This window comes from Mesoplodon bidens, assembly GCF_964165515.1.
Source record: "Mesoplodon bidens genome assembly, chromosome: 12".
Lineage (NCBI taxonomy): Eukaryota > Metazoa > Chordata > Mammalia > Artiodactyla > Ziphiidae > Mesoplodon > Mesoplodon bidens.
In genome coordinates, this window is record NC_138168.1 from 52,042,292 (window position 1) to 52,068,880 (window position 26,589).

A 26,589-nucleotide genomic window follows, 5' to 3' on the forward strand; every position below is an offset into this window, starting at 1 on the left:
AAAATAGTACTAAAAACACCATAGTTAACATCAAACCATATTAAATTCTTCATTTGAAATACTGCATTAAAAATATACATTATTTGAAAATGAAAAATAAATGTTGCATTCATAAATCTTAAATTCTTTGGATATGAATCTCTGAACTGATTAAGTTGAACCTTCTTACATATATTTTTCTTATGTAAATTTATCATATTGGGCAAACGACAACCAGAGAACTGAAGAGTGATATAACGATGGATAAAAGTGATGTTTTAACATTAGAGGAGATTGGTTCAAGATGATGGAGTACAAGGACGTGCGCTCCCTCCCTCTTGTGAGAGCACTGGAATCACAACTAACTGCTGAACAATCGTTGACTAGAAGACACTGGAACTCAACAAAAAAAGATACCCCACATCCAAAGACAAAGGAGAAGCCACAGTGAGATGGTAGGAGAGGTGCAATCACAATAAAATCAAATCCCATAACCATTGGGTGGGTGACTCACAAACTGTAGAACAACTATACCACAGATGTCCACCCACTAGAGTGAAGGTTCTGAGCCCCACGTCAGGCTTCCCAACCTGGGGGTCCAGCAACGGGAGGAGGAATTCCGAGAGAATCAGACTTTGAAGTTTAGCGGGATTTGATTGCAGGACTTCGACAGGACTGGGTGAAACAGAGACTCCACTCTTGGAGGGCACACGCAAAGTAGTGTGCATATCAGGGCCCAGGGAGAAGAAGCAGTGACCCCATAGGAGACTGAACCAGACTTACCTTCTAGTGTTGGAGGGTCTCCTGCAGAGGCAGGGGGTGGCTGTGGCTCCTGCGGGGACAAGGACACTGGCAGTAGAAGTTCTGGGAAGTACTCCTTGGTGTGAGCCCTCCCACATGCCACCACTAGCCCCACCAAAGAGCCTGTACGCTCCAGTGCTGGGTCGCCTCAGACCAAACAACCAACAAGGAGGGAACCCACCCATCAGCAGACAAGCAGATTAAAGTTTGACCAAGCTCTGCCCAGCAGAGCAACACCCAGCTCTACCTACCACCAGTCCTTCCCATCAGGAAGCGTCCACAAGCCAAGAAGTCACTGAAGAAATCGAAGAGGAAATAAAAAAATACTTAGAGACAAATGACAATGAAAATATGACAATCCAAAACCTATGGGATGCAGCAAAAGCAGTTCTAAGAGGGAAGTTTATAGCTATACAAGCCTACCTCAAGAAACAAGAAAAATCTCAAAAAAACTATCTAACCATACACCTAAAGGAACTAGAGAAAGAAGAACAAACAAAACCCAAAGTTAGCAGAGGGAAAGAAATCATAAAAATCAGAGCATAAATAAATGAAATAGAAACAAAGAAAACAATAGCAAAGATCAATAAAACTAAAAGCTGGTTCTTTGAAAGATAAACAAAATTGATAAACCATTAGCCAGACTCATCGAGAAAAAGAGGGAGAGGACTCAAATCAATAGAATTAGAAATGAAAAAGGAGAAGTAACAACGAACACCACAGAACTATAAAACATTATAAGAGACGTCTACAAGCAACTCTATGACAATAAAATGGACAACCTGGAATAAATGGACAAATTCTTAGAAAGGTATAACCTTTCAAGGCTGAACCAGGAAGAAATAGAAAATATGAACAGACCAATCACAAGCAATGAAATTGAAACTGTGATTTAAAATCTTCCAACAGGGGGCTTCCCTGGTGGTGCAGTGGTTGAGAGTCCGCCTGCCGATGCAGGGGATACGGGTTCGTGCCCCGGTCTGGGAGGATCCCACATGCCGCGGAGCGGCTGGGCCCGTGAGCCATGGCCGCTGAGCCTGCGCGTCCGGAGCCTGTGCTCCACAACGGGAGGGGCCACAACAGTGGGAGGCCCGCGTACCATAAAAAAAAAAAAAAAAAAAATCTTCCAACAGGGCTTCCCTGGTGGCACAGTGGTTGAGAGTCCGCCTGCCAATGCAGGGGACACGGGTTCGTGCCCCGGTCCAGAAAGATCCCACATGCTGCGGAGTGGCTAGGCCCATGAGCCATGGCCGCTGAGCCTGCGCGTCCGGAGCCTGTGCTCCACAACGGGAGAAGCCACAGCAGTGACAGGCCTGCATACCGCAAAAAAAAAAAAAAAAAAGACACAGGGACACCAGTGTTCATTGCAGCACTATTTACAATAGCCAGGTCATGGAAGCAACCTAAATGCCCATCGACAGACAAATGTATAAAGAAGATGTGGTATATATACCCAGTGGAATATTACTCAGCCATAAAAAGGAACAGAATTGGATCATTTGTAGAGAGGTGGAGGATGAGGATACCTCATCTCAAGTCCCTGATTCCCGGGAGATACAGAAGATGAATCCCACCTAGAGACTGTCATAGAGAGTGAAGTAAGTCAGAAAGAGAAAAACAAATATCATATATTAATGCATATATGTGGAATCTAGAAAAATGGTACAGATGAACTGGTTTGCAAGGCAGAAATAGAGACACAGATGTAGAGAACAAACGTATGGACACCAGGGAGGGGAAGCAGGGGTGGGGCTGGGATGAACTGGGAGATTGGGATTGACATATATATACTAATATGTATAAAATAGATAATAATAAGAACCTACTGTATAAAAAATGAATAAAATAAAATTCAAATAAATAACTAATAAAATAAAATAAAATTAGAAAAATGTATTGTGCATAATATAGGGAACCTTAAGAGAGTTTAATATTTACAAAAATATAAAATATCAAAACCAACAAAATGTAGAAAAATTAAGCCAACCAGTAACAATTGACAGTGTTCCCAAAGAACAATTGCCACTTGATAGAAACAGATTTGTGGATGAAGTCTGAAAAATTTGAAGGGACAGATAATTCTGGTGTAACAAGGACTATAGTATATAACCTCTTTCAGATCACAAAAACGACAGGTTACCAAATTTATTATGGGTTGTCATACTCTCAAATAACCACTTAAAATAATAAAAAAAGAAAACTAAGAAATTCTTTCTCTAGACGACAAGTTTGAAAATCTTAATTGGATTCCTATCAGATTCATTCAACTATACAAAGGTGAAAAGAAGAGATAAAAGTTACTTAACCTGTCTGTGCCTCAATTTCCTCATCTGTAATTTGTGGATTACAATAGTAATTACTTCATAGGATTTTTGTGGGCATTAAATGAGTTAATATTTGTAGCATGCTTAGAACAGCGTGCACCCTGTATTGGTGACACAGACATACAATCTAGAAATGGAGTCCCATTATAACTCACCAAGGAAAAATAGCATTGATTGGTACATCTAGGTTAGTTATAGATGATGCTTTGTATCAGAATGGTATATCAGAATAGTGTAAAGTACTGATTGATATCATTTCCTGACCCTTTGGGGTTGCTAATTAGTCCAGGGATTATGGTGAAATGATACACTTATGAGAAATATTTACCAAATTCTTTCAGGGCAAGTTCATAGAAGCCTTCATTCTAGGCTGTGATTCCCTGAACTCCTCATATGGATGTCTGCTTAGCTACTGGGTTTCCTGTCTCTGCCCAATGCTACCAAATAGAAGAAGGAAGATTAGGGAGAGGTGGCTGGGTGGTGTAGCCAGGCCAAAAGGGTGAGGAAACCTCATCTCAAGTCCCTGATTCCTGGGAGATACAGAAAATGAATCCCACCTATAGCTTTGGCTCCAGAGCTGGGTTGCAATGGCTAATGAGAAAGTAGGTAAGATATGGATCACTGAATAATGGAGCAGTCCTATGGGTGGGCGGTGAAGCTGTGAAGGATGAAATTAAACCAAAAGATAAAGTTTAGTCTTCCAGGGACTATCAATGTTTACTGGAACTGCTGAGGACTGACATCTTTGTCAGTGGAACTTATTATGGTCGCCACCTGGTCATACTGAGCCTCAGAAAAGATTCAAGGTCATTTACAATGAAAGGACACAGCAAACTTGACAAACTATAAAGAATCAAATTCTTCCCTACTTGTCTTCCTTTTCAAACACCAAATGGATATGTGGAAGGAGGGAAGTGTGGAGTTCAAGAAAGCTGATCATGCCTTCACTAAAGACACACACACAGAGTTTCCTATCTAACCTGCACTAGTGGAGAAGAGGACTGTTTTAATAACAAAATGTCCAGAATGTTATGAAATTGGATTGGGATGTACTCAGTGGAAAGAGGAGTTTTCAATAGAGTTCAGTTGGTAGCAGTTATTGGGGAAAAAGCTGAGGGTATATACTCTCAAGGGTTTGAGAATTTTCACTAAACTGATTAAATATTTTATGTAATCCTGAAAACAATCTGCCATCAACTGTTAATATTAGCTCCATTTTAAAGATTGAGGAGGGACTTCCCCAGTGACGCAGTGGCTAAGAATCCACCTGCCAATGCAGGGGACACAGGTTCGATCCCTGGTCCGGGAAGATCCCACATGCGGCGGAGCAACTAAGTCCGTGTACCACGACTACTGAGCCTGCGCTCTAGAGCCCGCGAGCCACAACTACTGAGCCCACGCGCCACAACTACTGAAGCCTGCGCACCTAGAGTCCGTACGCCACAACAAGAGAAACCTCCGCGATGAGAAGCCCACGCACCACAACAAAGAGTAGCCCCTGCTCACCGCAATTAGAGAAAGCCTGTGCCCAGCAACGAAGACCCAACACAGCTAAAAATAAATAAAATTAAATGTATAGGAAAAAAAAGACTGGGGAAAAAAAGACCTAGAAGTTAAATAAGGCCACATAAGCAGGAAAGAGCTACAATTCAAATCTAATCTAAGGAGCTTTCCCTATCATGCTCTTTAACATGTTGCAAAACAAATATTATAAGATTTTTCTTCCGGTGCCATGTGAGAAGGAAATACCTAATTATAGTACCTATTTCTGTGTAGTGTTTAGGCTTCAGCTAAGACTGGAAACCATGTGACATTAATCTGTGGTATTGTATGATTTTCTTTAGCTGCGGCCATCATTTTGAGTATAGGAATAAAGAAGGCAGATGGATAAACACGATTTTGCATTGTGGGCACTTAGGGAAAAGGGGCAAAGAATTTAAGGATATTGGCTGGAGCATGAATGAAGTGATGGGGAACTGAGTCTAGCCTATCTGGAGAAAGCAGTGATGTCAAGAAAGGGTGAAACGTTGAGAGAAGGTTCAAGGAATAAGGGAGTGGAAGTTTCACATGAAATCAAACAGCAGATATAATGAGAGTAAGGGAGCGAATGGTGGACAGATAGGGCATTAGGGTGAATGGTTAGCATGTTGGAGTTTCAGATTTCAGAGGTGGGGCAGTGGAGGAATTCAATCTATGAGGTAGCATTGGAGTTGCTTCTCTCTGATTGCCCTTCAAGAAAGACCTTGATGTTATCCACAAGGACATTCAGTCCACAAGCTGTTAGCACCTGTGGGATCTGCCTTAGCTTTGGAGGCCTCTCTTTTCTTGGAGAGCCCCAGCCAATGGCTGAGCAGGGCAGAGATACTGGGGTCTGCCAGTCTTTCCGGTGCAGAACCCTTCTAATCATCAGTCTTTGTCCTCTAGCTCCCCATTGGATTGACTGACACCTCATCTGTTATGCATTGTGGTCTGAGCCTTTCCTTTCCAATCCTATTTCCTGCCCCTTTTATCTTTCACAGGTGTTACCCTCCAATAAACCTCTTACACTCCTAACTCCATTTTAGCATCTGCTTCCCAGAGAACCCAACTGAAACAATACGTGAAGATAAAGATATAAAAGAGTTAGATTTTCATCTCTGTATCTGTTTGTTGTAAATAGTAAAATGGGGGTTCTTAGAGCATGCTGAAAATGTTTCTGAGGACTGTCAGCCGAGGCTGAGTTACCAGAAAGGCAGCACAGAGCAGCGTGGACTGACACCAGACAATGGTATAGATAAATAAGCACCTTGCATTTTGAACAGCAGAGGAAGGCAGGATTGAGAGAAACACCAGGTTTGAGTGGACTCAGAATGCCACTTGGGCACACACGAAACTCACGGGACAAAGTCCTCAATAGTCCTGCCTGGGGTGGTCCTGGCTGCTGCTGCCCCAGTTAGACAAGTTTGCCGCTACCCAAAGTGCTTCCAGAAGCAGACTACAAACTTGTGCAACTTGTTGAGTTCATTGAGGTCCACAGGATTTAATTAGCTAATTAAGAGTAATTAACTTGTTACAACTTCACTACTCAAATAATTTTAAAACATTAAGACAGTTTTCACAGTAGCTTCATTACTTCTAGGTAGTAGGTAGTATTCAATTCAATAGCTTTGTTAACTTGGGTAAGTTTTCATTCCAAAGAACTTTCCCCGTATTGCTTACACAATGGAAGAATGTGTAGGGATCTCTGGAACGGTAAATAGAGCTAATATCACTAAAACAATCCCTAGAGTGAGCTGGGCTGATTTAAAGAGTGGACATTTTAACTAAAATTTCAATGGAATTTTAACAAGTATTATAATATATTCAGAAATAAAAGACAAGCCTAGCTATAAATTCCGGATTTATGGGGGAACTAATTTCTTATCTTTGTTATTTTTTTCCGATTATAAAAATAATACATACTAAAAAACCGAAAGAAGATAGTATATAAATGTTCATTACTTACTCATTTAGTAAATATTTGTTGAGTACCTAAGCAGAGCAGGAAAAAGTAGGGACAGGTATGAAAGTTTGGCTTACTTCACTCTAACCCTTTATAGCTTTTGAATTTTCTGTTTTGTAAACATACATAGATATCTATACGGTGTGGGTTGTTTGGGGGTTTTAACCCAAATTATCTCTCAGAAAAGATAGAGTCACGTTGTGCTCCAGTCCTTACAAGTCTCTAATATTATGGATCACTCTCTTACTTTATTTTGATCAACAACATACTGATTGAAGAAGTCATCTAGCTTGATGTAAATTCAATCTATAAAATCGGGAATCTGTATTTTTTTTAAAAAGATAAATTTAAAACATAAAATGTACTACAATAATTACTACATTGTAGTGATTAAAAATACATATTAAATGTGAAAGTGGAAAAAAGGAACATATCTTGTGTTATTGTTAAGCAACAATATTGTGTTGACATTTAACCATTTCACTAATATCTCAAAATTTTAACATGTCAAGTTGTCCCAAACTTGGGACACGTTTTTGAAAATGTGTCTTAAAAAAAATGGGGATCATCTTATATTTGGACATATCTAGACTAACTTAATTAAAATTAATTTATTAAAATTGGTCTACTTTTTTCTCTACTTTGAGCCATAGTCAAGATATTTCTTAAACATTTCTAATTTCTTATAATGTTATATTTGGGGCATCTATTTTAACATACTACCTAAAAGTGAATTCAGAAGGAATAACTTCTTATAGACTTTTCTTACAATGCAGTGAGACGTAAAAGTTTTTAAAAACCTAGAATAACCAATTTGTACTTTTATTATAGTGATTGCGACTTTTTAAAAATGTTCTCTGCACCTTTAATCGCCAATTACTGAACTGCAAAATTGCAAATGAAAGCACAGAAAAGTCACCTGAACATCAAATATTCATTATCATAAGTACTCACAGAGAGTCTGAGATGAATTAACAATGAATAAAGTGTCTAAAATTAAATTCACACTCCTCATACATATATTATGAATGATGACAAAATAAATTACAAAATATATATATATGATATACATAAATTTATATGACATTTTCCTAATTGGGATATTATATAAATCTTTATATTAAATAATTAGGTACTTTTTTCTTCCATTACAGATAATCTCCTAATGAAGTTATGAGCAAACTTTAGCCTTAGTAAAATTGGGCAAGTTATCTACACTGTGACAATCACTGAAAGATAACTGTTTTCTACTGAGACCAAAAGATAGAGATAGTGGTAGGATTTATTTTCATTGTCTTAAAAAGGTGTATGATTTCAGCAGGAGGCACTTGTACTGACACTAAGGAGGCAGGGGATGGACTGGGAGCATTTGACCAGCGTTGGGGAGAACAGAGCCAAAGGCATTATCCAGAGAATTCTGCACAGCAGTTGCCTGAAGGCTGCTGCCTTCTTTGCTTACCCTTGAATGCCAGCCTGGTTCTGGCCCAGGCCCAAGAGCTAAGTTTCAGATCACGGCAGGCTTAGGAGAATGGTGCAGACTGGAACATCTAATCCCACACAGCTTGCCCTAAAATGGCCCCTGAATTCACCCAGCTCCTGAGCCTGTTGCCCGAAGCTGTCTCTAAAAAATCGAAGCATAGAAGAGCAATGCAACTTTTGCTCTGGGTTTGAGTTTGGGTTTTACCATATCATTTTTTTAAAGGAATTTTCATCTTCCTCCATACCATCTCTTAGGACAGATTGCTTAACATTTCTTAGAGGAAATGAGACTCAGTTAGCAGATGAGTGTGTATATCTCCGTGTTTCCAGGGCGGAGGTAGTTATCACCCTGTAAGTACCTACCGGCTACACGGGAAGCCGATACCAGGCACTGTAGTTTTTGTTGTATTTTCATCTAGGGGCTTATAATGAATTCCCTTAGAATGTTTTGGTATGTATGGGCATTCTCCTGCTAATACAGTCTCCAGTAAGAGGTGAACTTTCTCGGCTGCAGGGTGGCTTTCTGCTGAGGTGACGGCCAGCTCCTGGAGAAGTTCTGCTGAAGGAGACCTACAGTGACAGCCACAGTGAAGCGCATGTGCCTTGATCCCTTTTCACATACTGGCAAAAGGCCAGACCCAGAGCATTGCTCCAGTGAGTAGCTGGGAGAATTGTCAGATTGCCAGGTGAGGGGTAGACTGTCATTTATAAAGTGATGGTTTTTATAGACTCCCAGTAACCCATACTTCAGCCACTTACCTGAACCCTGTGGTTTCTGGGAGAAAAAAGAGCCAGATTATTCCCATATTGGAATAAAACCAAATCAAACACTGTATTTAGGTTGGCGGGATCTATATCTTTTCAAAATACTTTAGTATTTAGTTCAGTAAATAGCCTTTGCGTGATCATGTCCGTAACTCACACTTTTCCTGAGTCTTGAGATGCTCTCTGCTCCTCTAGTTGCCATTAAGGGTCCCTCAGTCTACCATGCCCTGGGGGCTTTGTCATGTTGCCTGTAACTGCCTCATTAACTCCCTCCCCTCTTGGGTTATCTGAATCTGGTTTTCTTTCTTTTTTTCTTTTAATAAATATATATATATAATTTTTAATTTTTGGGCTGCGTTGGGTCTTCATTGCTGCACCCGGGCTTTCTCTCTTTGCAGTGAGGGGGAGTTACTCTTCGTTGCGGTGCTCGGGCTTCTCATTGCAGTGGCTTCTCTTGTTGCGGAGCATGGGCTCTAGGCGCGCGGGCTTCAGGTGCGTGGGCTTCAGTAGTTGCAGCATGCGGGCTCAGCAGTTGTGGCTCGTGGGCTCTACAGCGCAGCCTCTGTAGTTGTGGCGCACGGGCTTAGGTGCTCCGCAGCATGTGGGATCTTCCCAGACCGGGGCACGAACCTGTGTCCCCTGCATTGGCAGGTGGACTCTCAACCACTGTGCCACCAGGGAAGCCCCTCTCTTCCAAATTTTTGATAATATTGATCTCTGACATATTGTTTTTGTAATGCAAAATTGTCACATAGTAAAAACCTAGCTTTGGAAATAATGAGATATATTTGAAAATGAACTAAAATTCAAGGGAGAGAATGAGGAGTTCTAAGGAAGGTTGTAGACCATCCACAATCAATGCAGTAGTTCAGAGGAAGGGGCGCTCATGAGGCTGGGGTCTTTAGGAATGCTTCCTGAAGGAGGGGCTGTCTGGGGGTTCAATAATGGTAGAGCAGGGTAAGAGCTGAGAACTAGGAAAGGGCCTAAGGGAGGAGGGTGTGCAAGCTCCAAAAGTAGAAAGATGTGAGATAATCGTAGGAAACAGCACTTCTTGTCATGGAATATTTTATTTTCAGTTTTTATCTGCAGGGTTTTTTTTTGGAAAATATGGTGACTTTAAAGTTGTCATGGTTGAATTAATTCCACAAAACAACTGGTTATAGAATCACAGCAACATAATGAGGAGTTGTGCTTCTGGCTTCAAATCTTTCATCTAAAAATAGTCACAATGACTACATCTTGGGAAAACAAAGCCGTTACCTACTCTTGTGTTCCAACTATCTTGGTAGTCATCTACTGGAAAATGGATCATAGGTAAAATAACTCCATGTTTTTAAAACCCTGCTTGTCACTCTTACCTCAGCTGAGTTGATTAATGAAATAAGTTTTAAACTTTCATTGTATAAGCATTCTCTTACATGAACATAACAGAGGAAAAATCTTTTCTAATCACACAAGCCTGCCTATGCTCCCGGAGGGGCACAGCCCTGGCCCTCCTGAAGGCTCAGGGAGTGTATTTTCTGGTGCAGAAAGACAGAGGCCAGGGGTAGAGGAGTGGGGGGTAGGAGGAGGGATATTAGGTAAAATGAATGAACCTGTATGCTCCACTGCCCTCAACATATACCAGCTGCTCTTTGCCCAGCTTCCTTGGGTTTGATAAATAGTCACTGAATAATATATGAATTAACAGGCTGAATGGATGATAGTTATCATTTATAGCATGATTACTTTGTGCTAGGAGTTTACATCCATGAACACTAATTGTCATAAGAATCCTGGTGAGTGTGTAGCACAAATGCCAGGGTACTTAGTTTCTTTAACTGACTCTTGGGTTTTTTTGTTTTTTTTTTTTTTCATTTTTTAAATCTTTTAAGATCAGTGTAAAATAAAAGTACTTGATTGCTGTCTCACACTGGTGAGAAATCTGCTGGGTTTCCCCACTTTTCCAGGTTTCTCTTCCTGACCTCACATTCTATTTTCCTACCCAGGCCAAATTTCTTCATCTCACCTCTACATCCCTCTTGTGTTTTCATTCCCTTCTACTGTACTGCCTTCCCCAATACCACAAACACATCATCCCAATTTCTTCACTTCCCAAAGTATCACCCACACATGATTGCTTGTGCAACAAACATCTATTTATATTCTGGTGAAAAGGTAAGGAATGGTCCACTGCGGTGCCAAGAAACAAGTCAACATTGACTCTTAAGACTCTTGCCCCAAATAGAGCCCCAGGTTTTTGGCTCTTTTGCTGGACTTCTCTCCTTCCTGGGGTTGGTGCTTTCATCTCAAATTCTGGAATGCTCAAAATTCTTACTTTATCAGGCAAAGCAATTTAGTTCTCTGCCTGGGGCTTCCACCTTCATATACAAAGTAGGCTCATCAAGGTGTTTTCCTAAATGTAGAGTCTTAGGAATCCGAAGGCTGTTGTCTGCTGTAGTTTTAAATAACATTTTCCCCCCACCACTATGTTATTATTCACATTTTACACAAGATGAAACAAGTTTAGTGAGATTAAATGATTACACAAGAAAAATGGCCAGAGTATGAATTAAAAGCCTGTCTTGACTAACTCAAAGCTTATGCTCCTTCCACTAAACCAGGATGAATATATGAAAGTCAGTACTTACTGAATGTTTACAACATGCCTGGCTCTGTTCCAAGAGCTTTAGGTGCATCAACTCATTAAATCCTCACATTAACTAATATCCATGTCATAGATACAGAGATAGTAAGTAACTTGCCCAAAGTCACATAGCAAACAAAGGCCAGGATTAGAACCCAGGTAGTCTCTTTGGTTCCCTCATCAGCTGCCAGCCTCATGCTCTAGCTCCTTGTGGTTCTTTCAGTGGCTGGAAATGGGGGCAGATACCGGATGACAGTTCCATCTGCACCCTGAAAATGGCATCAGTGTGGTTTAGAAACTCAAGTTTTCTGGGAAATTCCCTGGCAGTCCAGTGGTTAGGACTCCATGCTTTCACTGCCAAGGGTGCAGGTTCGATCCCTGGTTGGCGAACTAAGATCCCATAAGCCATGGGGTGCGGCCAAAAAAAAAAAAGAAAAAAGAAAGAAAGAAAGAACGTAACTCAAGTTTTCTGAAGCTGTGACAATGCAGGGGCATTGTTGGGGTCTGAAGGTACAAACTAGATTTGCTCAGTGACAAACTGAGTTATAAACTTTGTAATTGCTGCTTTTGAAAATAATAAAGTAATTCAGTCTTTTCTTGCTTAACGAGTTGCCACAAATTCACTTAATTCATTTAGTCAGTCATTCAAGATTTATTGAGTGTCCTTAGTAGTACCTCAGGTCCTGTTAGGCGCTGAGCAAACAAAAACATATCCTGCAGTAGCTCAGAATCTTATGGGGAACTTGTAGTCTAGAGCATGCTGTAATATGACTCATTCATCAAATAGTTACACATTTGATGATGTTTGAATCTATAGAGAGTCGTATTTCAGATCAATATATAAACGAAATGTCTAAGAATTACTCCTTGGAGGAAAGAGAAATGACTCTATCTCCAATGGTAGCAAACCCTCAAACATAGGAAATGCACAAGGCAGAGCCTGGCTCATGTGTGTTCAAACATACGATGACCTGAAAAGTTCTCATCCTGGAGTCTACGATGCATATTTTGAATGTTAGGAGGACAGTCATGTCAGGAGTATGGAGATCTACATGGAGACATAAAAAGGCAAGTTAAAGGGTAAGGTTTCTTCCAACACTGATCTATGGGGAATGGTGCTGACATTCTAGATTTCCCTGCCCAGTTCTTTAGAGAAAACAAAAAAATTATTAGCATGAAGAAGGGCATTAAGCTAGGTCAACCACTGCTTGACAGAACTATTCCTCAAGAATAGAGAACTTGTGGCGAATTCCATAGTGGTCCAGTGGTTAGGACTCAGCTCTTTCACTGCCAAGGGCCCAGGGTTCAATCCCTGGTCAGGGAACTAAAATCCCACATGCCACACAGCCCGGCCAAAAAAAAATAGAGAACTTGATTTGATTTATTTTATGCTCAAAATTCTGATCTAAGGTTTGATTTCCTGAATGGACATGACCATCAGGGCTAGAGGTCTCATGGAGATGACCACTAGCAATTCTTTGGGAAGGAACATCTCTCACTTTAATAAGTGGGCATCTTCATTTAGAGCTGGATCTTAAATGTGAACTAAATCAGTGGTTTTCAAGATGTACTCCTAGGGCCTCAATGGCAAACAGTGAAAGTTTTAAACTGCATGTGAAAATTGTGTGTTGTTTTCTGTCTGGTTTATACATGGGAAATATGCAATTGTATTTCATTTAGGAAAAGAAAAGAGCCCCACTGCAAAAAGTGAACACCTTTGAGATTTTGGTCCATTTCTCTATTCATAAGGAACTGAGGCCCAGAGATTAAATGATTCACTGAAAAGGCCATGGTAAATCTTAAAACTAAGTTACCACTCTCAGCCCAGTCCACTGTTCAGACCTTCTGCTTTCTGTCCACAAGCCACTGTTGAATCTGGGGAGCATGGCAGTCACCCAGGCCAATGTAACTCTGGATAAACTATGCATTCCTAGTACTGCAACAGCTAAGAATTAGGTTCTAAATGGGAAGGTTCTACTTAAATACTGACTGGCCAGCTACCATTTACTGTTTATATAATTAGGTGCTACATAATCTAATTTGAACCTCACAGTATCTGTTGAGTTGGGCAGAGCAAGTATCTCCCCAGCCCCCATCCTTAATTTTACAAAAGGTAAAAGATATATCAATATCTCAAAGACACTGATTTCCTCAAGGAAACATATAGTAGATCGAAAAACAAACAAAAAACGGTCCTCAACTCCAGTCTTCTTTTAGAAAGACAAGGCTCAGTTCATTTTCTTATGTCCTGATTAATCCAACTAGTAAGAATATGCAGTGCCTGGGTAGACAGGAGACCAATGATGTCATTAAATAGGACAGCTTCCAAAACTGACAGGCATAAAAATGGAGAACAAAGTTTAGATGCCAAACTATGAGCCATGGACATCTGCCAATCTTTATAATTATTACAGGGAGACCCACATACTTCCATGAAGTATGCTTATATCTGTACCCTGAATAAGTTGGCTTGCATTGATATGTATGCCTATTCTTCAAATGAATGTAGATGCTCTTTTGTTCAATAAAGCATGATTTTAATTAAAAGCATTACTGAATTCATAACAATGTGCTTTGTCCTAATGTACCGTCTCAATCAAATTCTACTAAAACAACAATTTTACTGTTATGTGGGGCTCTGTGAAATTTTTTTATCTTAAAAATGGGATCCTACTTGAAAACTTGGGGACCATCTGTTCGAGGGTAAAATAAAGGGAACAGAACAATAATAGGATAGGAAATAATTATTTTAAAACATATTTTGTATCTTTACCTGTGCCTCTTTTTTTAATGTTGTATAGCTAAATTATCACTCTGTTTTTTATGTTGAATGGCTGTTTCTTATCTGGCTTTGTTTCTTATGTGTGGTCAGATCACTGATTCTCAGAAAAACTACTCTCTAGCCTAGCCCTACATTCCTCCAAGATAATATCATCTACAGGGGTCAAGTTTCTTGTTAGAAGTGTCGATTCACAGAAGTAAGCAAACTAGAAGTACAACCATGAAATGTTAAAGAAACTTTCAAACTTGGACAGGACATTAATAACAAATACTATACTAACTATTAAGTATCTCTTTAAGAAAAAAAAGTAATATCCAGTCACACTGACCAACAAAATTGGCACAGTAAACAGAACACAGAAAGGGCTGTAAGCAATGCATGTAGGAACACTGAGGTAATGGATAGGCTCCATGTCTGCTGAGGACTCGGGAGGAACAGCTGTTCCCTTCTCTCAAAACAAACCCGACTCCACTGCATTTCAGTGTGCTTACCAGCTCAGATCTGCTTTTGAGGAGTAAGCCAAGCGCATAGCCACTGGTGATTTACCTTAGGGAGGACATTAGGGAAACTTAAAAACAAAAGTCAGCTTGAACATGACCTGTTTTATAGCTTTCCAACATCTCTGGCAATCTTCCATTCAGTCCACCTCCCCTCCCCCTTGCCCTTACTTACATTTGATTCTTTGTCAGATAAAACATGGAGACAATGGAAAGCAACTGGGAAAGAAACTAAACATTTCCTTCTGGAAACATTACCTATTTTTAAATAACAACTCAGACTCTGTAAATATTTTCATTAGAAAAACCCTATGAGAAACCAATTTTTTACAGTCAGAACCTAGAATATAAGGTCTCCCTTCAGTGTACTATCAAAACTCTTTACATCTGCAGCCAATCTAGGCTTTTATCTCTGGAGATTGAAGTTTAGGTCCTTAATCCTAGATTTATCTCATGAACTAAACTCATTTAATTCCACGTAGAGCTGGGGTTTGGAAGTGGAATGTAGAGAGGAAAGTCAGCGGTACATTTAGTTTCACATAGCAGAGCTTTGAACTGACTTATAGGCAAGTCTTATAGTCTCTCTGTGCCCCAGATAATTCATGTTTAAAACAAAAAGGATAATACTAGACAACCTTTAAATTTCCTTACTAATCCAATGTTGTATGATCCTTAGAGGTCTGAAATGGGAAGTGAAATGTGAAGGGGTGTAGCAAACAGAATTATGGTGATGATAATTGGATTGTCCCTCCCTGCTGTGGAATTACATGGCATCTGTCAAGTCGCTCTGCAGCACCTCCCACCAGAGTAGGCAGAATATATTTCCCCACTGACCATATTGGGCTTGACCATGTGACTTGCTTTGGCCCACTGAAGTTAGCAGATGTGATGCAAGCAGAGGCTTTACACATGCCTGTCTTTGGCTTTAGCACTTCTTTGCTTCTGTAATCTACTGGCTAGCCACTGACACAAGAACAAGGAGATGTGGAGCTGACCAAACCTTGAGCAAGAAAAACAGGAGATTGGGATTGACATATATACACTAATAGGTATAAAATGGGTAACTAATAAGAACCTGCTGTATAAAAAAATAAATAAAATAAAATTCCAAAAAAAAGGAAAAATGTGAAAGTGAAATATCAAAAAAACAAAAAAACCCAAAAAAAACCCCCAAGCATCTGCTGTTTTAAGCCTCTAAAATTTGTGGCTGGTTGTTATGCAGCACTAGTGCAGCAGAAATCTGACTAATACCATAGACCTCTTGCTCTTTTGACTTTTTTGGCGTATTTTATCCAACAATATGCCCACTGATCTGAAAATTTCTTCAAGGCTATTGAGCTGCATTAGAGGCATCGTGCCATTTCAACTTGACCATGGAAATGTTCTCCTCATTAGGACAACCAGCAGGGTTACTGTCGGCGCTAAAAACACTGCACAACTTAAATTTAGGCTACTGAACTTTCTGTGTAAGGAACTCTGTGTTCCTAGACTATATTGAGAAATGACTTCTACAAAAGGGTGCTGTGTTGACTGTAAGGATGGTGATCATTGTAACTTACAGTGTCGTCTTTGTGACAACCTTATGGAGAAATTTCTTTCTGGTTTCAGTAACTGGAGAAATTGTATTTATCCCAAGCAATTTGTTTGAATCTATGGACACTAGTTCTGTAACTGGTTGTGAGCCCTCTTGATACTGCTTGCAAAAGTCAGAACCAAATATGTAGCTTTCCACAAGCAAGTACATGTAGGTGACCTTGCAGCATACATTTTGTTTACTAACCTCTCTCCTGGTTTTATCTTTTTTTCCTACACCCATTTTCTCTCTCTTTGTTTTCCTTATAACTTACTATTGTTATTACATTAGGTATTGTTATATTGTATATGTTTATGTCAACTACCTTAAATCCTTTTCGGAACTGAATTGAGAATATATATATATATATATATTTTTTTTTTTTTTTTTTTTTTCTTTTTGCGGTATGCGGGCCTCTCACTGTTGTGGCCCCTCCCGCTGCGGAGCACAGGCTCCGGATGCGCAGGCCCAGCGGCCATGGCTCACGGGCCCAGCCGCTCCGCGGCATATGGGATCCTCCCAGACCGGGGCACGAACCCGTATCCCCTGCATCGGCAGGCGGACTCTCAACCACTGCGCCACCAGGGAGGCCCGAGAATATATATATTTTTTAAACTACTATTAATAATAAAAGTACTAATTTCAATTAGTACAATGGAGATAAAAGTATAATTATACCACTGATCTGTCAACTCTTTCACTGTTAAAACTTACTGAGACTATGGTATTTCTCTAAACTATCTCTAGGAAGGTATTGTTTAAAAAGTACTGATATCTATTTGTACCATTTCAAATCCACCATCAAAATAAATGTAAGGATGAAAAACTATCTTCAGGGGCTTTCCTGGTGGTGCAGTGGTTGGGAATCTGCCTGCCAATGCAGGGGGTATGGGTTCAAGACCTGGTCCATGAAGATCCCACATGCCATGGAGCAACTAAGCCCGTGCGCCACAACTACTGAGCCTGCACTCTAGAGCCCACGAGCCACAACTACTGAGCCCATGCCACAATTACTGAAGCCCGTGTGCCTAGAGCCCATGCTCCGCAACAAGAGAAGCCACCGCAATGAGAGGCCCACGCACCGCAACAAAGAGTAGCCCCTGCTCACCGCAACTAGAGAAAGCCCACACGCAGCAACGAAGACCCAACGCAGCCAAAAATAAATAAATAAATAAAATAAAATAAAAAACAGCTATCTTCAAGCTGTTAGAATTAGAGAAGTTTTTTATTTACTAAGAAATTGACATGTTATTCTATTAATTATTCAAGTGAATTTTTAAATATTTGTTGAGCACCTACTGTGTACATATGTGATGCTAAGTGCCATTGGCAATATAAAGATGAATAAGGTACTTCAAAATCTTTCTGAAGCTCCTATGTGTGTTAGACACATACATTACAAGGACTTGGTTACCTCAGGTGTAACTGGGGTTCACTCTAAGAATGAAGAAAGGTGAGGCAATGTGGAAATTCTCGGGACCTCCGGCAGAAGCACAATCTGATCTCTAATTGTAGTTTATTGCTCTAAAACGTCAAGAAATAAATCAGTCACCAAGGTCAGGGGGCTGGTGGCTAGGGCAGGACAAGTATAGGAAACACCAGCAAAAAACAGAAAATAACCATTCAGGTTGATGAGAGTAGGAAGCTGAACTAATGTGGGTCAGTAGATGGAAGCCAAGAATAATCAGTAATGAGCAGAGCCAAATCAGAAGCCTAAAGAAGGGCTCTGATGCAAGACACTGATCTAAGTTTACATGTTTTAACTACTGTTGAATATCCAAAGGGGTATAAAAAGGGGGGAAATATGAATTGGCACTTGCTATAAACCTTAAGGGCTCGCTATTAAAGTGTTCTGTGTCTAGAGGTAAATGTGAGATATAGGGCAGTTAGGGATGGACAAATACCAATCCTACCAACATCTATAGGAAGAACACTAAATGCTAGAGTCCACGAAGAGCAATATCCCAGGACATCCCAGCTTACCCTTCATATACTGAGGTGAGACATAAGAAAACAAGAATTCTGTGACACGGTGGTAATCTCTGACCCTGCCCCCTCTTGCTGTAACTCTTTCCCTACTCCAGCAGATACCTGGAATCCAACTTACTAATGTAGAACTGTGAAAAATCTTAATTTTTCCCTTCTCCCATTGTCTGCACCTAATATTTGAATAGGACCCTCAAACAATTCTGAAACTTGTGAACTTCATCCATGGAGATGAACACAGTCATAAAAATGAACAAGCAGAAAGAACCATCTTCTAGATGAAAAGCATCAGTTTTAATCTATAAGAGGCAATTAACCAGAGGTGTAAAAGTAAATGACCCCATCCATGAACAGTTAATAATACAAATAAAACAAACAAAAAACTTTAGCAAACTCTAAAACCCAGGAAAAGATGCTGGGCTATCAACAAGATGCAAAAGAACATCACACCATATACACATTATATGCAAAATTTAGCACAAAATTAATCATAGACCTAATTGTAAAAGCTAAAAGTATAGGGACTTCCCTGGTGGCACAGTGGTTAAGAATCCACCTGCCATTGCAGGGGACACGGGTTTGAGAGCCCTGGTCTGGGAAGATCCCACATGCCGCAGAGCAACTAAGCCCGTGTGCCACAACTACTAAAGCCTGCGTGCCTAGAACCCGCGCTCCGCCACTAGAAGTAGCCCCCACTCGCCACAACTAGAGAAAGCCTGCGCGCAGCAAAGAAGACCCAATGCAGCCAAAAGATAAATAAATTAATTAATTTTTTTTAAAAAAGCTAAAAGTATAAAATTCTTAAAACATGGGCACAAATATTTGTGACCTTGAATTAGGCAATGGTTTTTAGATCTGATGCCAAAAGCACACAAAAAAAGACAGAAACAGATAAATCAGACTTCATCAAAAGTAAAAACTTTGTGCTTCAAAAGAAACCTGGAGAAAGTGAAGGGACAACCCAGGGAATGTGAGAAAGTATTAGCAAACCATATAACTGGTAAGGAACTTGTATCCAGAACTCTTACAACTCAACAATAAAAAGACAAATAATTAATATGTAAATCATCTGAATAGACATTTCTCCAGGTAAGATAGACAAATGGTCAATAAGTATCTGAAAAGTTGCACAACAATATTAGTTATTAGGAAAATGAAACCATGATGAGATACCACTTCACACCCAGTTGGGATGGCTGTAATAGAAAAGACAAACAGTAAAAAGTATTGGTGAGGATGTGGAGTAAGTAGAATCCTCATACATTGCTGGTTGGAGTGTAAAATGGTACAGCCATCTTGGAAAACAGTTTGCCAGCACCTCAAAAAGTTGAACATTGACCTATCATATTACCCAGAAATTCCACTCCTAGAGAAATGAAATATACCCAAGAGAAATAAAAATGTATGTTTGCACAATACCCTAAACAGAAATGTTCAGACCAGCATTATTCATAATAGCCAAAAAAAATGGAAATGACACAAATGTCCATCACCTGATGAATGGATAAATAAAATTATACACACACACGGAAATATTATTCAGCAATAAAAAGAATGGAGTACTGATACATGCCACAACATTGATGAGCCTTGAGAACGTGCTAAGTGAAAAAAATTAGACACAAAAGACCACATATTTTATGCTTCTATTTATGTAAAATGTCCCAGTATAGACAAATCCATAAAAACAGCAGATCAGTGGTTGCCAGGGGCTGGGTGGCAGGTAGGGGAAATAGGAAGTGATTTTTAGTAAGTAAATAGGGTTTCTTTGGGGAATGATGAAAATGTTCTGAAATTAGACAGTGGGAAAGATTGCACAACTCTATGAATATCTTAAAGCCCACTAGACTGTACACTTTAAAAGAGTGAATTTTATGATATGTGAATTTTATCTCAATAAAGCTGTCACTTTAAAAGATATTACATATTTAAAATGGGAACTATTTGAAATTAGGAGCCATTGCTTTAGAAATAAGAACAGGACTGTAAAAGTGAAATTTAAAAAATTTTTTAAAAAGCAGTGAAAGCAGCAAAGAGCAAAATAGGAAAATGCCAAAAATCAAATCAATGAATTTGAAGACGAACTCAAAAAACCTTCCAGAATTCAGAGGAAAAAGATATAGGAACAAATAAAATGAGAGAAGAGATGATGTACTGAGAACAGATCTAGGATATCCACCAACCAGGAATGTGGTTTTAAGCAAACTGTTTAGCCTCTCTTTGGGCCTCAGGTTGTCATCTGATAGAAACAAAAGCTTGAACAAGATGACTTAAGCATATAATATGGGCCAGGGCAGTGGTAGGAAGTAAAGAGAGAAAGCTAGGCTGGGAAAGATAATGAAGTCCTGATCTTACAGAAGTAAAATATTGGGGGTGGGGTGAGGAGGGGGCAGGGAAGTGCACGCAGCCCAGCCACTGTCCGTAGTGCTGAACCATTACTGTTTTGTCTGAATGCCGTTTGGAGGAGTTAGGAATTGCTTTGGTAAGCAACATGGAGAGCTCACCATTTTAGAACTGAACAGTGATACTCTGAGCTAATGTACATTTATGTTTTTAATTACCACACGTGTGCTAATGGTCACCAAACCCATATGTCTAGCACTGACCTGTCTCCATCTCTCAATGCATATTTTCAATTATATGTACCTTGGAGATATTGCGGGTTCAGTTTCAGGCCACGACCATAAAGCGAATACCACCATAAAGCAAGTCACATGAATTTTTTGGTTTTCCAGTGCATATGAAAGTTATGTTTTTACTATACTGTAGTCTATTAAGTGTGCAATAGCATTATGTCTAAAAATACAATGTACATACCTTCATTTAAAAATACTTAATTGCAGGCTTCTCTGGTGGCGCAGTGGTTAAGAATCCGCCTGCCAATGCAGGGGACACGGGCTCGAGCCCTGGTCTGGGAAGATCTCACATGCCGTGGAGCAGCTAAGCCCGTGTGCCACAATTACTGAGACTGCGCTCTAGAGCCCGCGAGCCACAACTACTGAGCCCACACGCCTAGAGCCCATGCTCCGTAACAAGAGAAGCCACGGCAATGAGAAGCCCACGCACCACAGTGAAGAGTAGCCGTCGCTCACCACAACTAGAGAAGGCCCGCGCTCAGCAACGAAGACACAATGCAGCCAAAAACAAATAAATAAATAAAGCTTATTAAAAAAAAAAAACTTAATTGCTCAAAGATTCTAACCATCACCGGAGCCTTCGGTGAGTTGTAACCTTTTTGCTGGTGGGGGTCCTGCCTCGATGTTGACGGCTGCTGGTCAGGGTGGGGTGGAGTGGCCGCGGCCCTTTTTAAAATAAGACACCAGGGAAGCCGATTTACTTTATCACAGCACCTAATACACTCTATTTACTCTTGATACACTCTTCTCTATTTCTCATTAGACTGTGATCCTTGTGCGACAAATGATTTGACTATATAAATCACCATTGTATCTTCAATGTTTGGCACAGAGCATGTCATTAAACAATTTATCAAATGAATCATTAAATGGATGCATAACGCGAATCTGTTTTCTCTCCATTCTTTGCTCCCTGGTGATCCAGTCAAACCAAACTAACTGCAGTTTCTTGACTCTCCCAAGCCTTCCCTTGAACCCAGGCTTTGGCTTGCCCTCCTTTGGCTCGGAGTAACTCTATCTGACTTGATTATCAGCTGAATGTTTCCTTCTCAGAATCAGCTCAGTTGTCGCCTTTGGAACACTTTCCCAGGCAGTCACTTTCCCAGGCAGTCACTTTGGAACACTTTCACAGCCTTCATCCCCTGGGTTTCCATAGCCCTCAGTTCCTACCAACTATCACAATCCTGTTCCTTTTTTTTTTTTTTTTTTTTTTTGCGGTACGCGGGCCTCTCACTGTTGTGGCCTCTCCCGTTGCGGAGCACAGGCTCCGGACGCACAGGCTCAACGGCCATGGCTCACGGGCCCAGCCGCTCCGCGGCATGTGGGATCTTCCCGGACCAAGGCACGAACCGGTGTCCCCTGCATTGGCAGGCGGACTCTCAACCACTGCGCCACCAGGGAAGCCCAATTCTGTTCCTTTTAATGTTCACGTCTGATCCCCTTCAGGGGATATTAGACTGTGAGCTTCATACCCATTTTTGTTTCCTTAGCACCTAAAAGGGGTCTTTCACCCAGTAAAGAAAGAATGACTGAATAAACAATACATACATGAGTACAGTTAGGCTCTAGGAATATTAGCAGGCAGTGTGTGCAGAATGAACTAAGTAGGAAGGAAGACGATACAGGGGAGAAAATTATAGAAGGTTATGTAAGAGCCATGCGTTTGTAGGTACTGAATTAACTGTAATTCCTTACTTCCAAAATTAGTTTTTCCCGTGTGCAAAATGAAGAGCAGAATGGTGATATCAGCACAATTGTTGCTTTGCCTAACATGTCTTAGTCACACCATTTCTCAGTCCATTGTTTACTAACTGCTAGCCTTTAGGTGTCAACTTCAAATAACCTCAGGTGCCAGGCAGGTTACCTAAAGGTGTGATGGGCCTGTGAGGAACTAAATGTCCATGCGAGGGGCATCAATTTCAATTTTTAAATCATGTGGTCACCTAACACAACAGTATTTGGGCCTGATGTGGTCTGCAAGGCACTGGTTTACCTTCCCTTCCACACATTTTGAAATCAAAACATCTTCTGAACTACAATGGAACTGAGTGGGGAGAGATGTGGACAATCTTTTCAACATTGTAGAAAAAGAGGCTGTTTCTATAATTCTGGTAAGAAATAAAATTCTTTCTGAAGTGGTTTCATAGTCTGCCAGAATATTAGATCAGAAATTTCACTGGCAGCCCAAAACAGAATGTTTTCCTTCTATGTAAAATATCTTGATGTCTACCGTTGGCACTGCTTTTGCTTTTTTCTAAACATAGTTTATTTGCTTCTTGATTACAAAACTAACACAAACTCTTTGTAAAAATATTTGGAAAATAGGGGGAAAAAAGTTAAAAAACAATTCCTCCAAATTAGTCCACCAGTGGGCTTCCCTGGTGGCGCAGTGGTTAAGAATCCGCCTGCCAATGCAGGGGACACGGGTTCAAGCCCTGGTCCGGGAAGATCCCACGTGCCAGGGAGCAACTGTGCACCACAACTGCTGAGTGTGTGCTCTAGAGCCTGCTAAGTCACAACTACTGAGCCCGCGAGCCTAGAGCCGGTGCTCCGCAGCAAGAGATGCCACCGCAATGAGAAGCCCGTGCACCGCAACGAAGAGTAGCCCCTGCTCGCTGCAACTAGGGAAAGCCTGCGTACAGCAACAAAGACCCATCACAGCCAAAAATAAACAAATTAAAAAAAAAAATTAGTCCACCAGTGATCAACGTCTACCAACCAGCATTTTAGTTTATGCATCAGATATGAGGTAGAACTGTGGAACTCACATGCATGCTCAGAGCTAGGTAGTAGGTAAGCAGGAAAATACTTTAGTTCTAAACAGCTGGTTATCTGTAAGAACTTATGATCCAGTTGAACTATTAAAGACATTCTGAGGTGACGCTGGAGTGCCTGACTGAAAGCACATGTCTGCAGAACAGGGCCTGATGAGGAGCTTACTATTGTTGAAATGGAACTTGGTTCTGAATCCACAACAGAGCTATTGTGCATATGACATTTGCTTTGAGAACTGAATTCGGGATTAACAGTAAACAAGAGCTTTTGAGTCCTGCCCATAAAGAACCTTCCCTTGCTTGCCAAGTAATTCAACGTAGAAAATGTACTCACCAGTACATTCAACATAGACAAGTACAGTTTTTGACCTTAAAACACTGAATGCAGTCTGAAAATTTAAAGATGTGGATTATACAAGTCAAATGAGAGAAGACAGTTACAACAAACAGAACATATTTTTTAAACAAGGAACTGTGATGTGTTTTTATGTAGAGTGTATTGTGTCCATGTATTCTTGGGTTCATCTATAGAACCATAAGAGGGAGAAACATTGGAAACAAGGAAATGGACAAGTCTGAACACGAATTATCAGGGATCTGGGGTGAAAAAAACCCAATATGTCCATTATTAACAGTAAAGAGACCGAATGTTAATATTTTCAGAGAAACTTTAAAGATTTCAGAATATCTGAAGTTGTTATTTTTTTTCCCACTTAAAATTTCTTTGCAGTTTTCCTTTTATTTGGTCTTTTTTTGTTTTTAATTTTTAATTTTGGGGCCATACAGCATGTGGGATTTTAGTTCCCTAACCAGGGATCGAACCGCAGCTCCCTGCTTTGGAAGCACAAAGTCTTAACCACTGGACCACCAGGGAAGTCCCTGCAGTTTTCGTTTTGATAGTATGTGAACCCCATGAAATTTTCCTGCAAAGCCACTGGTATATCAGGGGACAGAGTTTTAAGAATATCTCAGATGAGGACTTCCCTGGTGGTGCAGTGGTTAAGAATCCACCTGCCAATGCACGGGACACGGGTTCGAGCCCTGGTCTGGGAAGATCCCACATGCCGCGGAGCAACTAGGCCCGTGCACCACAACTACTGAGCCTGCGCTCTAGAGCCTGCAAGCCACAGCTACTGAGCCCGCATGCTGCAACTACTGAAGCCTGCACACCTGAAGCCCATGCGCCTAGAGCCCATGCTCCACAACAAGAGAAGCCACCACAATGAGAAGCCCGTGCACCACAACAAAGATACCCCCCGCTCGCCACAACTAGAGAAAGCCCATGCGCAGCAACAAAGACCCAATGCAGCCAAAAATAAATAAAATAAATAAATAAATTAAGAATATCTCATATGAGGGACTAGGAAAATGTAATCTATTAGAGGTACTTTTGAAATCCAGATCTATTTATTCTTTTACTGTAATTAAACCTGGGATGCACTTAAATATCATCAAACAGTTTTAACAATGCTTTCACCTACCTTAATATTCATTTCAAAATTATTAATCTCAGGAAAACAAAAAACAATCAAGGAAAAATAAAAAGTGGGTAGCTTTCAAAAACCAAGCAGCTGTTCATTCAACCTAACCTAAATATCATAAGCTGATTTTATTAAGTAAAGCCTTACATTTCACAGCCACAGCAGTTTATAAATACATGTTTACTCAATCATTAATTCCTTTTATTCATCAATCATATTTTTAGTACTTTATGTAGTACGGTTATATTGTACTAGGTGCTGGGATTTAGAAACACAGGCCTTCTGGGTGTGAAATGTGGTCTTCACCTGCAGGACCCCATGGTTTAATTCCATAAAGAAGTTTTAAAGAAGGGGTGCCTTCGCCATGTATTAAGGGAACAGAAGTGATTTGGCAGACAAACTGCGCAAGGAACGTGTCCCCTCCGCTGCTCAGTTGTTCACATGTCCTAAGTTTGTGCTTCAGGCAGAGGTGAGTGAAGCTTCACATAATATTATGCCCTCAAGGTAAGTCCTCCTACTCCTGAAAGACACACACACACACGCACTTTCAACTTGCTCTAAATTTTTGCTCTTGAATATCAAGGACTTAGTGCTAAAAAGTTATTTTTAGAGTTCTCAGCTCCAATATGGAAATGTTTCTAGAGCTTGGATCTAGAAGTTTATGCCTTTCTTGAATTTCCAGAGTTGTAATAATCCACTGAAGACAAAGGACACAAAGCACTGCCACAGGGGAGATGTGGCCCAAATTCGAAAAAGTACACGTTTTTACAGGCATGAAGATTAAGGCAGCTAGAATCCTGTAGTTTCCATGAAGAGAAGTTGTGGAGTTCCTGGAGGCCTCCTAGGAATGGTCCATCCTACATCACAAAGCTTATGTGTTTTTCTGAAGAGTCCAGACAGGATGATTTTGAGGGTTCTCATACTCTGATTAGAAAAATCTGATAGCTACATTGAAATATAGTGCATTGTTTTTACCACTTAAGGTTGCAGCAGTTTGATCAGACAGCTTTCTTTTGGGAAGATTTCCAAATCAATGCTTGGGACAGAATCTAATCTTTATCGTGCCAAGCTGGAGGTTTTTGTTTTTTGGGTTTTTTCTCCCTTGAAATGTTTATATGGAAGAATATGAACTATAAACATTTTTATATGAAAGCTTAACTTTTTAACGTTTTATTGACTGCATTGCAAGGAGTCATTTGGCCCAGGCAGGGCAGAGAGAGTAACATCTCTCGGGGCCGCCTGCAATCACTCCTCTGTCTCCTTTCCCAACTCCAGCCGTGATGCCGGAAAATCAGTGCTGCCTCTGGGTGTGTATATGCAGCACGGTTTGACAAAGATCATAACGTTCTCATCAACATGTAGTGACAGACCAATGTCCATTCGTAAATTCCAGTGTCTTTTCTTG